Here is a 16,062-nt window from a genome sequence, read left to right as displayed (position 1 = left end):
GGCTAACCGTATGCTAGCAAGAGTTGAAGTCAATAACATTGGGTAAGATTGGCATAAGGCAAGTATAATTAGACAGAATGCTAAACAACAAGACTAGCTAGCTAACCATCCATGTCATTGTCAACAGATCACCGTCAGCCATTTTTACTGTCGGCTGCAGCCTGAAGCAGCGAGAAAGAGCAGATGGGATGTGAGATGATCGCTGATGTGATCCAAGGTATCATCAAACATACAAAGCTGAACTACACTGGTTTACACATGCAACATTGTTATTTGCAGAGCTTATGTGAATCAAACTGTGATCGTCCACAAAGTCTTGGTACTTGGTCTGAAGAGCAGAACGGTCTGTGTTTGATCTCGGTTTTCTAATAATACAAAGGTTTATATCCTCTCAGATCTGTGTAGATACTTTATGGGACTCTGCACTTTAATGTGACATTTGTATTTGTACTATTTAAAGCCATTTTCCAGAGGCTTTGATAAAATTAATAAATACAATAGAATTCTGTACACTTTTTGAAGAGGCCATCTGTGTAACATTTCAGTTTCAAGTAGTTTTTCTGAAACATGATTATGAGCCACAAAGCCTCCATGGAGGTCAGAGTAATAAACTTGTCTCTGGCTGTCGTAAGTCTCTGAGGACTCCACATCAGGAGTCCAGGACTCTTGCAGCGCCTTCAGTCAGCTTTCCCACATCAGGGTCTGATGTAGGCAGCCACTTCCCCCTCAGCTGGGCCGCCTGCCAGCAGGACAGTGAGCAGCTGGTCCAGTCCCAGTCTTTGAAGGGGTAGAGTCAGCCCATGGGTATTACAAAATGCTCAAGAATGACATGATGGGAGTGTCATGCTAATGCACTTATTAGAGTCAGGTTTCTCATGAGCTAAGTATGGAGCCGTCCTCTTTCTATTATAGTTCTAACATATGGTTCACAGTGATGGGAGAGTGGCAGCACGCGGTTAAGGAAAAATGTTGGTATTCTATTCGTCCTGCTCTTTGTATGCCTGCCGTCCATTCCAGCCACGTTACTGTGACTTCTTAAGGCTGGCCCACACTGAAAGATTTTTCAAATCTTAACAGATGTCGAAAATGTGAGAGAGCCCACACATGACGACAAATAATGATAGATTGAACAGCTTTGTTCCTGTAGTGTGTGAAGAGCAACGATATGACCCAAACAGCACACCGCACGCTAACAGATCCATTCACCAACAACCAGAGTCCGACTCTCACAGCTGGAAATCTCACCAAATCTCTGGTGGTCAAACGAGACTTTAGAGGAAACATACATGACGGGCGACGGGCAGGAAGAATTGGTGATGATAGTTTTTGGACTTTTTACTGAAAATTCAGGAAGAAAAAAGAACAAACTGTGAATGAAGTGGTGGAGACGGCGTGAACACGGCCTGCACGTTACTTTATGAAATTGGTGCAGTCACGACGTTCTTCCGAGCAGATCGGGGGAAGTAAAATCACTCTGAACATCCCCAGCCATCAAAAAATCGTGACTTTGCTCACTTTTGTCGACCCTTTTGTTGGCTTGATAATCTTGCGCATTAGGAGTACTTAACAGGTTTACGAAGATAGTGGGATATTTCCAAAACTTGCAATTGTACAGTGAGAGCAGAGCACTCACTATTGGACTGACCAGCATCACCATTGGAAACAAAAAGTCATCCACACCTCTTTCAAGCCACGAGGAGTAAAACTGTTAAGTCAGGTTTTATGTCATTGTTACTGTTTCGTCCTCGCCCATTCAGGTGCTTAGACTCCACCCCTTATGACATCAGACTGACCACACCCCTGTCACACTAGATGACCACTCCCCAATGCCAGCTTGCACCTATGACAAAAAACAGACCATGCCCAGTGAAGGCAACAGGCCACGCCCACTACTTATACTGTGAGATGACCTTATCAAAACTATGATGAAATTCCTTTTTCATTGATAAAGATTTAGGATTGATAAAGTTTGATTGTATTTTAATAAGTAAATATAATTGGTGGTATAACTGGTGTTGGATGTAGGACTGAAACCTGATGAAAAGCTCAACATACACACTTTACAGATCACATTCCCCATAAACCTGGCTGCTTCCTGTCTCCTTGTCTTTGTCTTAACTGAAGAGTTCAAACATGCTGGAAGTGTTTTTTCCACTTACCGTTACAGTTTCCACTGCCAGAGGTCCTGGAAAGTTTGAGTTCAGTGCTTTAGGGAGAACACGACCCTGCTACTGGTTAGTGTCAGTCTGTTCCTGGAGGTAATGTAAAGAGATGATGAGGAAGAGCAGGACATCATATGATGACAGCTGGAATAAAAGGCTGCTGCTATGGGAGGTGGATTACAAGCTATTTCGAATGCGTTATAGCCTACCTCATATATGACACATTAAAATAGCATGTAGAATGAGGAGCATGATGTCATTTTAACCCTGAGTTATAAATACAGCTACCCATGTTACCTATGAAAAACTGGCACATCAGTTTTCCCATTAAATACTTCAGCACCATTCTCACTGTGTCACCAAGTTTTATTGGGTTATGCAGCCTCACTGCTTCTCTGACAGGCCCAGAATGAGCACTGCCAGGCCGCTGGCAGCTGCAAAATGTGGAACACTTCTCAGCTCTGATCACAGGTGAGCCGTAAACCAGCTCATCTCTGTCAATGTAATAACTCTGACATGTTGTCTCATAACCAGTGTTGGGTAACGGTACTTTTTAAAGTAACTTGTTACGTTACTGCGTTACCTCCTGAGAAAAGTAACTTGTTAGATTTCTTATGTGTTACCAAAAATTAAACCCTCTTTGCGACTTGTTCCACATGTGTGTTATATCATCAGGACGGCGTGTAGCCTGCTGTACGTCTACCTTTGAATGTATCGTCTCTACCGTCTCTGCATCGCCTCTTTTACAGCCCATAATCTGTAACTCTGCAGCCTGACAACAGGAATTACAGACACAGTATAACCTTTACAGCTCTTTATTATGCTAACAGTCTGACAGTGAACTGGGCAGAGGCATACAGTATTAGTCACAGCTGTTTCCATGACAACAATACAGCACAGGCTCTTAGTCCCACCAGTGTTGTGGAGCTGTGTTTAGCTGCAGATGCTTCTTCACGTTTGAAGTCGAGCTCTTCACAGCTGACGAGCACTTCTCCTCCAGACACAGCTTACATTTCACCGTCATGTTGTTCTCGTCCCTTTCACCCAAACATTCAGAATAATGTGAATATTTCCAAAAACTAAATGCTTTCCTCTCTGACAGCTCGCTAGGTGAGTTAGCTAGCTACACATGCGCACTGACACAGCTGTGTTTACCTTCTGCTGGTGCGCAGCTACCTGCCAAGAAGGAGGAGAGAAAGAGAAACAGAGCTTCAGGGAGTTTCTGTTTCTGTGAGGAGACAAAAGGAAAAGAGAAATACGGTGATTTATTTTACAGTAACAGATTACTTTTTATGAAGAAGTAACTAAATAACAGATTACTTGAATTGCAGAACTAACACGGTACGTTACAAAAAGTAATCTGAGTACTCGAAAGGATAACTTTGTAACACGTTACCTCCAACACTGTTCACAGAACTGAGAGCTCTCAGCAAACAAGCGACCTAAGGCTATTTTGAGACCATCCTCATCACACTCGATCCAAAGTTTTGTATTTAGTTTATTTTGCTCCTGTCTTGCTTTAGTCCTGTTCAGTTATGTATTTCATTGTTTAGATAATTTCCTGTTTCATTTTGTCGTCCTACTGTCAGTCCTGAATTTGGTTTTTAGTGTTTCCTGTTTTATTTTGTAGTTCTTTCCCTGAGTGTGTAATACCTTGTTTAACATCCTTTCCTTTGTTTCATTTCCCGGCTTTCTGCTTGTGTGCCCTGCCCTCATTGTTTTCACCTGTGTTAATTAGTTTCACCTGTCCCTGGTTACCCCATGTCTTTGTCTTCCTGTTTCTTTTCGAGTTTGTCGTCTGTTTCCTCGTGGCTCTTTGTGTTTTCTCCCTTGTAGGATTTTCAGTTGGACCTTTTCGTTGGATTTTACCTGGACTGTTGACAGTAAACCTTTGTTTTGTGCCTTTTGCCTTTTTTGTTAATTAAACTTATTTAAGTCTGCTTTTTGTTTGAATCCTCCTAACGTGACAACCTTTCCTGACATTCAACTTCTTTGTGAAAAGGGCCTTCCCTCATTTACAGCATAATGTTGCTTTAGCACAGCAAAAACTCTCAGCTTACAGGAGAAATATGTTTGCATCAACTTGGAGAATACGGAGAGACATGCACAAACTTCACCAAAAGATATTACAGGATGGGATCTTGTGTAAGCTCCCGTGATCTCACCAGGTAACAGGACAGAAGCCAAACTGAGACTGACGTGGTGCGACAGCTGACTGTAGTCCTGCTTTATATGAAGAGAAAACAAAAGCACAGAGCTAAACGATCACACAGGTTGTCTATTCTTCTGGGAGAATTGGAGGTTTTAACTGTCGACTGTTTAATATCGGCTTGTCAAAGATAGTATGCTAGCTAAGGTTAGCCTGAGGCGCTAGAAGACTCTAAAGACTTCTCTCTCATTGGCTATTGTGGTCCCAGTAGAGGAAGTACTGACATTATAATCCAGGTTTTAAATCCTAAATATCAAACATGTTTCATATTAACAGGACAGACCTGATGAGTCTGATGGTTTAATCTTTGTACCCCTCACATTACCAGACCTTGCCTTTGGGTTTTGGGTTTAAGATCACAACACATGTGACCTCAACACTGCCTACAACCCCCAGTCAACCCTTGTTGATGTTCTTTACCTAACCTTGACCTTAACGTGACTGTTGGAGGAAAAATTCAGCACATTTTGATCAGCCAGATTTCACGGTGCTGAATTAAATCAACTTTTCCAAAACAAGGGGAAAAACAAACCTTTTTGTTGTTGTGATTTCGATTTGGACGGGCTGATTGTTAAAGTGAGTAAATTTGTCTACAAAGTGGAGAACGGAGCTGCTCAGAACCTTCATTGTTCTCTCAAATCAGGTCATACATGTCTTCGTGATATCAGTTAATTGTGACTAATGTGATTTTCCACTGCACCATGGTATCATATTTTGAATATTTTGTGGTTACTTTGTTCAACAGTGAACTTCTATTTGATGTCAATCTGATTGGCTTTGACTTCGCCTCCTTATCTGCACATCTTTGTCCATGAAATGTTTGCTGGGAAGTTTGTTCTCCACACCGACGCATGGATTCTGGAAAGATTTCTCATGGTTTGGTGTGTAGTCCCCGCATTGAAAATCACGTAACGGAGAAGGTCAAGAAATTAAAATACAAAGGGGTAGATGTATTTTTGCCAGATAAAGCTAACACCTGTCAAATGGGACATATTCCCATTTTGTAGCCTCCTGGCAAAGAGACAATCCGCTTGTTAAGGCTGACGTCAACTGTGACATGAATCCATTTCCGGGTCCAAACGCTCCTTCAGTCGCTTTTAAAGAACCAAGTAAACACGAGCGGAACCCGTGAATCTCTTCACAATCACTACTTTCCTTTACAGAGGCGTCTTTTAGAGTCAAATAGGAACTAAATACATTTCATTCTAACAGAGTTGTGAGTGTAGCTGTTCTCCCTGGGGGGCTCTTATGAAAAGGAAGACGTAAAGGTGAAGCTAGCGGGAGACTTCTGCCGATGTTATGCCATGTTCTGGTTAATGTGTTTAGAATAAAAACTTGCAGGACTGCCATGAATCTGTACGTCCATGAAAAATAAAGTTTGTTCAACCAGGTTTTGGAGGGTAAGTGAGTTATCAGTGATGGGTACCAGGCTGGGGCTAAATTACTAAAGACCGTCGTAGCTCAGATGTGAGCAGGTCTTTTATCAGGAAGTTTAGGTATACATTCTTATCGCTGTGTAGCCTCTCCCTGCTCTCTGTTCAGGAGCACTTGTAAACGTGATCATACACAATGTAAAAATTTCTCATCCAACACCGTAAAGGTTTATACTGTAGCACAAGACGCTAGCTCGGCTAATACTGATCATTTACAAACAAGTTAAACCAAAGTTGTCTGGATGTAGTCTTCCTGTTTGGCTTTGTTTAGGAGTAAATCTGAAGAGACTCAGTGAAGTAACTCAGTCTAACACAGTGGATTAAAAGCATCCGAGGTGCTCTTGCTGGATCAGAACAACCTGTAGCCACTCTGGTCCGTCTGATAAGATAACCCAATCCTGATAGAAAGTTACTATAAGGATTTGTATTGCTGTTTACCCACTTGTTCATGTTTCGGTTGCCAACCATTTCTGCTTTAAGTTAAAGTTAGCTAATGTTAGCATCCAACGGTAAAAGCCAAATGTTGTAGTTTATGTATGTTACCGCCTGTGATAACGAACACGCCAGAGACACGCTACGAACACATGTAGATCAACAAAAAGACAATTGAAGGTGTTTTTTAGACTCAAAACGTTTGAAACAGCATCGCGGCATGTAGCAGATAGGGCACGTACCGGCTTGACCCGGAAACCCGTGCCACATCACCACTTAACAGCTGGATAAGGAAATGGTTCGACTTATTTGGACCTTTGAATGATCCCTATGTTTCTAAGAGTGACATTAAGATGGGCAGAATTCTCCTGTTTGTATGGTGTGTACGCTGAGGGAGTTCGGATTCTCATACTTCACTTTTCTTTTGGATTGGTACAATAAAAGAGAACTGAGTGACCCACGTAGTGTGTATGCCGAATCCTAACCAAACCTAAAGTATTCTCATCGTCGTCTTTATGTCATGGTATCCATATCAGACACAGTCTGAAAGGAGGAGACACGCAGGTCATGTTGGTTGAAGATAACTGCAGAAAGAAGGAAGCTGAATACAAACTCAAAGCAACCTCTTGAAGTAAAATGAGCTCAGGAAAACAGTTTCATTCCTCCATTGTACAAAAAATAAAAGCTAAATAAAACTCGCACTAAGAGAAGAAATAGAACAGAACACTTTGTACCCCACAGGCAGAGTGTTACAGCCAGTAAATATGGATCAAACCACTGGGTACAATCGAGAGTGACAGTTTCCCTTGTAATTGACCACATTTCATTTATGAGCGAATGAGTCAACACTGAATGCAGCGCGCCATTAAATCATCTGGGTGTTGCCTTTGTTTTGTGACTCGCATTTGAACAGCTAAAGGTTGAAACATTTCTTCCTAGATTAGTTTACTGTTTAATGTTTGCCTGGCTCCGAAGGAGAACAAACGGAATATGAATAATTAATAGGAAAGTTTTACGACCAGCAGCTTGATTCGGCTGGAAAACTACAGCTGCTGAGGCACAAACTCCAAGTCACCGTACACAATGAGGACATGAAGTGACTGAGTGATATTAGGTATTTGTTTTACATCGCTGTATTAGAGCTGTTTTTGTATTGCCATGACAGCACAAAGGCAAAGAGGCTTATGGAAAACACCACGACAACTACTCTACAAAGTATATTTGACAACTAAAGTGGTTACTGAATAAAATAAGAATAAACATGCAAACATTTGATCTATGCTGTTATGATCAATCAGGTATAAATACAGTATATAACACTTTGCTAAATATGTAAACATGGTAAATACAACAGTTAAGTTCTCCTAGCACATAAATGTGTCACCGTTGAAAGGATAGTTCAGATTTTTGTATGAGGCTTGCATCAACTGAGAGTGTATTACTGACAGTAGGTGGCGACCAGCAGCAGGCCGAGTTCAGACATCTACACTAAACTTTGTACCACTGAGGACAAAGTCTGCAGCTAAACGTGTTTGAGACACTTAAAAGAAAGCCCCCTAATTTATGCGAGTGTATGTTCATGCACGTGTATGCGTATGTATAATTACATTTATATGTGTATGTATGTAGATGTGGACGGGCTGCTTCACCTATGTCAGCATGTAGGTCAAACGAAGCCCAGCCTCACGCTGATACTGTTTTCTTTTGTTCCTGTTAACTGCCTGTTATCTTAAAACAGTGGCAACAAAGTAAAAAATCATTAAAAAAGTCATAATTAAAATTTAACTTCATTTCTGGTCCTGTAGTTCCTGTGTCACTTTTTTTTTTTTTTGCTGTTAACAACTGTATTCTTACGCATGCAGTACACTGTAACAGCTGTTCAGGTTAATGAACTATGATGACAGAACAATGTCATCATGTGGATGTCACAATGTAGAACATGGGAAAATCTATCTTTGTTCGAGCAGCCCCCCAAAAATAAAAGCACACCTCATCTGTGAAGTCGTTTTTGCATTTAACAGGTTTATTTCATTTTAAGTTTTTTTATTGGTTTCATACTCAGGGAAAAATGTCATTTACAAAGAGTAACATAATATTCTGTCACTACAAAAAGACAGAGGGATTGTTAATGTATAACATTTGTTTATAAAAGCACATCATGCCTATTCATGTATATTTATGTGTTTGTGTCTACGTGTCTGTTTTCTAAATGTTTTTTGTCTTGGCAGTAAAACAAATTTCCCCTCGGGGACAATAAAGTTAAAGTTGAAAATGTTTGTTTTGTTGTAAACAACATTTCTCCTACTTCCACATCAAATATTCTCATTGAGGTCCTTTATTTGCAGAAAATCACGACTGGTTAAAAAAACTAAAATATGTTTTTCAGAGCTCGAACAATGTAAAGAAAACAAGTTCATGCTTAAACAACAGAATGTTTTTAATCACAGCCTTAATGCATCTCTGCATGCTCTCCTCCAGTCTGTCACAGAGCTGCTGGGTGACAGTAGGCCGCTCTGGGAGCAGCTCGTCCTTGTTCGATGGCTTGTGACCGTCCATCTTCCTCTTGATCACATTCAGAAGGTTTTAATGGGAGTCACATCTGGATTGGGCCGGCCGTGACATGAAGAGAGAGATGTAAGACGTTGATTGCATTGGTATTTTATGTCTATTTTAATTTGTATTTATTTTATCTATTTCTATTTATTTATTTATTTGTATATATTGTATGTCTTTTATTCTTCTGTACAGCACTTTGGTCCTCTGTGGTTGTTTTAAAGTGCTTTACAAATAAAGTTGGATTGGATTGGAGATGCTGATTTAAAGAACATTTGGAGCGGTCTCTTAATTTGTTCGGGAGCTGTATATACCATAAAATGCTGTTATACCATCAAACATCCAAACAACAGCCCATACATACACATAGTTGTACATAAGAATAAATAAGTTGATACATACATAAAAACAGTTTGAATTTAGTTGGATCTGGTAACTTTCTGACCCCAAGTCTGATCTGATACAGTGTGAAGCACGCCGGCTTCTCACAACAGCTGTAAGTAAAACACTGATTGATAATATTGATAATAATAATAATAATAATAATAATAAAAATAATAATTTATACTATTCAAATTGTAAAAATGTGACCAACAAGGGACAAATCTCATGCTTGTGTTCAAACACCGTTTTGTCATTAGGATAATAAATCCTTCTGAACTACTGCTGGTAAAACATTCGTCATGTTTAGTCATTTCTGTGACCCTCTGCTGCAACCTTTCAAAAAGTATCCATCCATTTAAATCTTAATGATTTGCACAGTGAATACTAAACCCAGTTTTTTGGCCTAACATCTGATTGACTCTCTCTCGTGCATTTAGGTGGATTAGCCAACACACTCATTAAATCTCTTTTAACGGTGTGAACACACTACATTGTAAAGTAAGAATTAGTATATGTGTATATGTGTGCGCTGGGACAGAGCACTGTGTAGGACGTACATAAAATGTGATGGCATTGACCTGAATAGCGGCGTGGAGTTCCGGCAGCACATTTCTTGACTGCTGCACAAAGGAGCTGCCGGCCCACCCTCTGGAACACACTCACATTTTTGCAGCCTGAGGCAAACCGAAAAGATCTACAAATTGTAATGGGGCTTGTTGCATCCAATTATATCAAAACTTGTTTAACGGCAATAAATGTACATTTTATAGACTAAATAAGTGTGTAAGACATGACAATATATTTGCTATGTAGCTGTGCATAATGGGCAGAGCTGCGAGAGAATCAGACCCCAGAGCAGAGCGTTAAATTGGGGATAAATTTATGAGCTTTATAAATATGGCTTGAGTAACCAGAACACTGGGCACTTTCCCATTTCCTGCAGTGAGCTTTCTCTTGATCTTTATTGTAATGTACTTTATAGTGTGGCCCAGTGTAGAAAACACTAATGGTACCATGGGGATAGCTAAATGGCTCAGAGTTATTTCAGAGGTTAGAAGGTAGAAACAGGCTGTATTTTGATACATATACTCATTTAAGACACACAACATTCCCACGTCCAGAGTCTGCTTAAATAGGCCAACAGCCATTTTGGTCCTGCCACGGTTAATTCTTTATAAATAAAGTTTTGTAGTTATTCAAACTGACTGCATGAACTATGCTGCTGCCCAAAGCCCATGGGACCATTGCTTCACTAAATGTAACCATATATTCAAACAAACAAACAAACAAATCATTGGGTGAAACAATGATCCAATTAAAGTCCAACCATTGTTAAGTGTCTCAGTAGGATGGTGGGCCAAGATGTGCTGCCAGAGCAGCTTCAATTGATCTCTGCATTGAATCTACAAATCTGTGAACTCTACACGAGAGATGGAACACCATTGTTCAGAAGATATTCACTCACTTGTTTAGATGAAGGTGGCAGAGAGGGTTGTCTAACACTTTGCTAAAGAAAAATCTCCGATAGGTGTTTAGATCTGCTGAATGTTTCATTCACATCCTTATGTGTAATAATCAAACCAGTCAGTGACCCCTTCGTGCCAATTTCACCAGACGGTAGAGCCGAAGTGCCCCAGCAGACCCACCAATGAATATCATCGGCATATCCTTTCCAATATTCTGGGAATGAGCTTTGACTTGGGATCGCTGCCTGGGAAAAAAAACAATGTAATTTATGATAAGTTAAACGGCAGGGCACTTCTTTTAGCATCTCCCACAAATGTGGATAACATTAGTCTGTAATATCTCTAAGTCACGTGCGTACGTTCCAAACACCGGCTGTTTAACTCCATAATGGTCTGTCTGAAACGGTGGCTGTGGACCTTGTGCATGCATAAGTCTTAAACAGTGGTTGTGGAACTTGACATGCGTACTGTATCAACGACACAGAGTTCCCAAAAGCAAACTCAACCGTTTTAAAAACTCATTTGTGCCTACCTCAATCCAAATTTTAAATCATGTTTCTTGAAGCTGTCGGGGTTACAAAGTTAGTGTTACAATTGAATCGCTTTTTTCCAAAGCGACGGGTTGTGCAGTAGCTTCATGGTGTTCTCGTCTCTCTCTTTTATCGCTGTAGTTTTATGTGGAACATGTTCAATGTAGGTAATGTGCAATATACAGTATGTTGTTTGTGGTTGTCATTGGTATGTTTGTCTCTGTTTACATGTTGATTGTTGTTTGGTTCTCTAATTATTTGCTAAATGTATGCAGAATGCGAGTCCAAGACTTATTTCCCCACGAGGACAATAAAGTTTATCGTATTGTTTAAAAAGTTTATCGTACCATTTTGTTTCATTTTGTATCGTAACGTGTCGTGTCTAACTGTATTGTAATGTATCGTAACGTATCGTAATGTGTCGTGACATGTCTTATCGTATCGTTTAAAAAGTTTATCGTACCACAGCATTTCCTTTCGTGTCGGAACACGTCGTGGCGTATCGTAATGAATCATATTGCTATGTATTGTTATGTATCGCAATGTGTCGTGACGTGCCTTATCGTATCTTGTTGTGTCGTGTCGTGTTGGGTTGTCTTATTGTATTGTATCGCATTGTACCAAACTTCTGGATTGGTGGCTGTGCTGGCTGAAATGGGCTGTAGAACTCGTGCATGCTTACTTCTAGAGCGGTGGCTGAGGAACTCAAGCATGTGTCTGTCTTAAATGGTGGCTTTGGAACTGTTCAAAACGCTGGCTGTTGAACTCCTGCAATGGTATGTCCAAAACCATGACTGTTGATCACAGTGGCTGTGGAACACGTGCATGCATATATCTAAAACAGCTGAGGCTGTCCTGAATGTTTCTCCCATATACCTTACAAATGAGGTCATTGTCATCCTGGAAGATAATCCCCCCCATCAGGTCAGAAATGTTTCATCACAGGATAAAGGTGCTCATACCCTGGAAAAGGAGACCAAACCACGGCCACAAACTGGCCCCGCAGCATAACAGATCCACCAGATCCCCTCGGTGTTGGGGTAAAGCAGTCAGGTTTTCCCTTTAATTTGTCACCGTATACGTACAGATTCAGTCCACCAAAAATATTTCATAGAAACACTCCAGCCAGTAAATGTGAAAGAGGCTGACCACTTGAATTCCTTTGTGAAATTAAAGTCAAATCAAATTCAGATGACGACTCATGAGAGCAAGCCATATAAAATTAATCAGTCCAGCATGCTGGCAGCGGGGAAGGTGGACATTGTTTGATACTTATTAGCTTACAGGGTTTCCTGGCCTTTAAGCCAAGAAGGCTAGAGTAAACTCCACATGAGCACTTGATATCCTTAAACTAGGGCGATGTTTTCATTAAATTAGAATAGTTTTACACCACTTACTACAGGAACTAGGGTTGGCTTTGTCAGGCGGTCCATCCATCCAAAACTCACCTGATAACAATCTGTATTATTTTTATTATAAAATTCGATGGATACAAAATTTGACCGGAGGCTGAATCCAAATGATTTTAGTGACCTCCTGCATATATATATATATCTGTATATATATATATATATATATATATATTTATACACTATCACTGGCTTTATCAAGGAGTCCTGCATGTGCAAAACGGACACCACACAAGGTTACCTCGATCGTCACATTTTGAAGCTTTGGGCCGCTGACCAAGCTGCCAAACTTTGATGAGTTGGGAGTGAGAACATGTTGGAGGATTGCCAACCCCGCTGATACCTGGGAAACAATAATTACCTCAGCCGTATCCAAAGACCTTAGCATGTACTGCAGCAGCATGTACTGCCCTTGCAGGCTGCTGTATCTTTATCAGTACTAACTACCCAAAGTGTTTGCCATGAACCACGGTTACCATCCACCATGTGGAAGTGATTTTCATCAAGACCTGCTTTCACCTTCCTGGCCTGCTCTGATCCTGCTCTATAATTGTTGTTAAGGGCGGGGGGAGGGGAGAGGGACTTTTCCTCTCGCTTTCCTCCCACGCTGGAGGAAGCCTGGAAGGGGGGCAGCTGGTCCCTGTCGGCTCTGTATCTGTCAGTTCACTGTGCGTCCATCCTGCCACCCTCCAGCTCACCCTGCCTGTAGGAAACCATAAATGTGTCAGTGGCCCAGAGCGACATCTACTGTGTGAGGCACCACCTCACCCCCTCCATGCCCCCTGCCAGCCCTTCCTAAATCATTCACTTAGGACAGTAGCAGTGAATGACATTTCCCCCAGGCCCGGAGGACACAGAGGTAAAGCCAAGGCTAATACAGTAAATATCCACCCCCAAGTACTTCTGTCTCATACTGTTGTTCAACATGCAGATAGCTCATGCTGTCACACTGAATACACTGCAGAAAGTTTAACCATCGTTAGACCAGATTAAAACCCTGGTACCTTGTTACAATGTCGTAGAGAAATCAAAGCAGCTTTATTCTACATTTTGGTTGAAGTACTTATTTTAGCAAACTTTTTTTAACCTATTTTTGGGGAGTAGGAAACAACTTTGTGCTTTAAGAGAATATACTGTAGGCATATATGTGATCTGAACATTGTTACTGCAACGTTCTGAAGGTACTTTTCAGAGAACGTTCTCCGACTATTAAAAGGAACATTTGGAGAACCAAATAAAAACTTCCCACTCAAAACATTACCAGAACATCGCATGTAACATTCTCAGAACGTTCTCAGAGCAAAACATTTTTAGCTGGGTGTTCATATGAACAAAAATTATATGTGTTTGGATTACACTTAATGACACCTTACGGGATTCAGCACTAAATAATATTCAGTAATCTTCCCATGCAGACAGTGGAGGGTGTTGGTGGATTATTTCATCTGTGACGTCTTTTGATGGGGGTCAGTTGTTTGTTTCTGTGTTTACCATCCCCCATCCCAGCACAGGTAATTGCACCAAATATATGTACATACACTTTGTCAGAGAGCTTGAAAAACAACCCTGCTCCGACCCAGCTCGTAGGGGGAAAGAGAAGAGACATAAAACCAGTTGTTCTTGGTAAAATAAAGTTATTTCTTAACAAAGACGTGTGATCGTTTTATAACAAACAAAAAGTGAGGCAAAATGTACGACTGCAAAGGACCCGTGGGTGCTGATCAAATCAATAAACAAGTATAACAAAAAGAGGACTCTAACCTGGAGCTAATTCTAAATCTTAATTTGAAAACACAAATAAAACCTGACTAACTAAACTCACTATCCAAACAACAACAACAAGTGAAACAGTACCCCTGCACCTAGTGTGTCTAACAAATGAAATCCTAACAAGTGTGTGATATGTAAACTAAACTAAACTAATCCCTGGCCCAGTCCAGGAACCATAAATAAGTGCCTCAGAAAAATACAACACTCGTTCTGAATAGAACATAAACAGTTTCCACAATATTGCAACGAACGAGAGGCACAGGGCACAGCGGCGAGCTGAACTCCATCAGGATGCTGCCCCCGAATGACGAGTTGTCCGTGATCTTAAAGGGGAGGTCGGCTGCTGCTCTCCTCTGATTGGCCGTCTCTCTGGGCCGACACCAATCTGTGATCCTGCAGCCGTCAGCGCAGGTGAAGAAGATCAACCTCCGACGCGACTCCCCAGGCAGCTACATACACACACAATCAACACAATCACAACATAATTAGTCACACACGGGGAGGTGATCGGCGGCGGCCGGAACAAACCCCAATAAAAAGAGGTCTAAAAAACTACACAGTCAAAGTGACATTTTATCAGTTGAGAGTGGTAGCTGTAAAGTGTTGTAACATTATTTTCTGGTTAAAAGAATCATCTTACTCTTTAAAGCCACAAAAATCCACAATGGCCTTTAAGCTGTGTTATATAGGGATTTATGTACACAATGATAAACATCTATAAAGTGTTAGTAATAAGTTTCATTCTCACGCTGTAAACTTCCCTGAAATTGAGTCGGAACTGGGAGGGATTACATCCGGGTATTTATTACAGAAAGAACACAATGAGTAACACAGACCAATCACAGGAAAGAGTCACACAGGCTGCAGCCCGGGTGTTAAGCTCGACCGTAGTTTTCTATTTTCGACTGCTGGAGAGTTTATCGCAGGGTGTTGATCTTTTTAGGGATGCAGGCGTTAGCGTCTGTGGAGGGAGTTAAGCTCTGTAACGGTGTGGACACACTCGCCTACACTCGCGTCCGCCCAGCTTCTCTAATTCGAATGATTTGAGGAGTCTTTTCAACCCAAACCTCTCCCCCCTGGTTGTCTTATGTAACAGTATGACATCGTTTTGTTTTTTTTAATGGATGAATATGACATAATGAGTGAGAAAAGCTGTTAAAAAGTGACGCCGCTGGCCTGGTGCGTGTCGCTGAGTATCCCAGTGTGACACAGTTAAAAAGGTTCAGGTTAAATCGCGCTAAATGGGAGAACTATGCGCTGTCGTAAATTTGTACCTGCATTGAGTAGTGGTAGCAAAGGATTATGGGTAATCCTCAAAGCAGCGGATGATTTGCCTCTACGTGTCTGTGAATGTCCGTGGACAAAATAATGTTAACTCACTTGAAGGCACGTGGAGGTTGTGCCGGCTTTGTTTGGTTGGATTCATTTCACCATGTTTTTATTAAGTGAAGCTCCAGCGTAAGTTCAGGCAGGAAGACTACAATTCTTGGTTAGCCTATCATCTTTCTGCCCTTCTTTTGAATATGATTGTTCTCTGCCCCTAGCTCTTTGTTGATTCGTGTCATTCCTCCACCTCCCCATCACCGCCCTGCCTTCGCAGAATCGTCAGTCATCAATTCATCACCCATCCGGCTTTTCAGTCTCCAGTCGCCACCAGTGGCAGGACTCAGGGTGGTTATCCTGCTGCCGCTCAGATAATAATTCTTCGATCAAG

The sequence above is a fragment of the Semicossyphus pulcher genome, unplaced genomic scaffold (assembly GCF_022749685.1).
Source record: "Semicossyphus pulcher isolate SPU_LCO1_2020_fin unplaced genomic scaffold, fSemPul1.0.p SCAF_14, whole genome shotgun sequence".
NCBI classification, from domain to species: domain Eukaryota; kingdom Metazoa; phylum Chordata; class Actinopteri; order Labriformes; family Labridae; genus Semicossyphus; species Semicossyphus pulcher.
The sequence above is the reverse complement of the archived record's forward strand: the minus strand, read 5'-3'. Positions refer to the sequence as shown.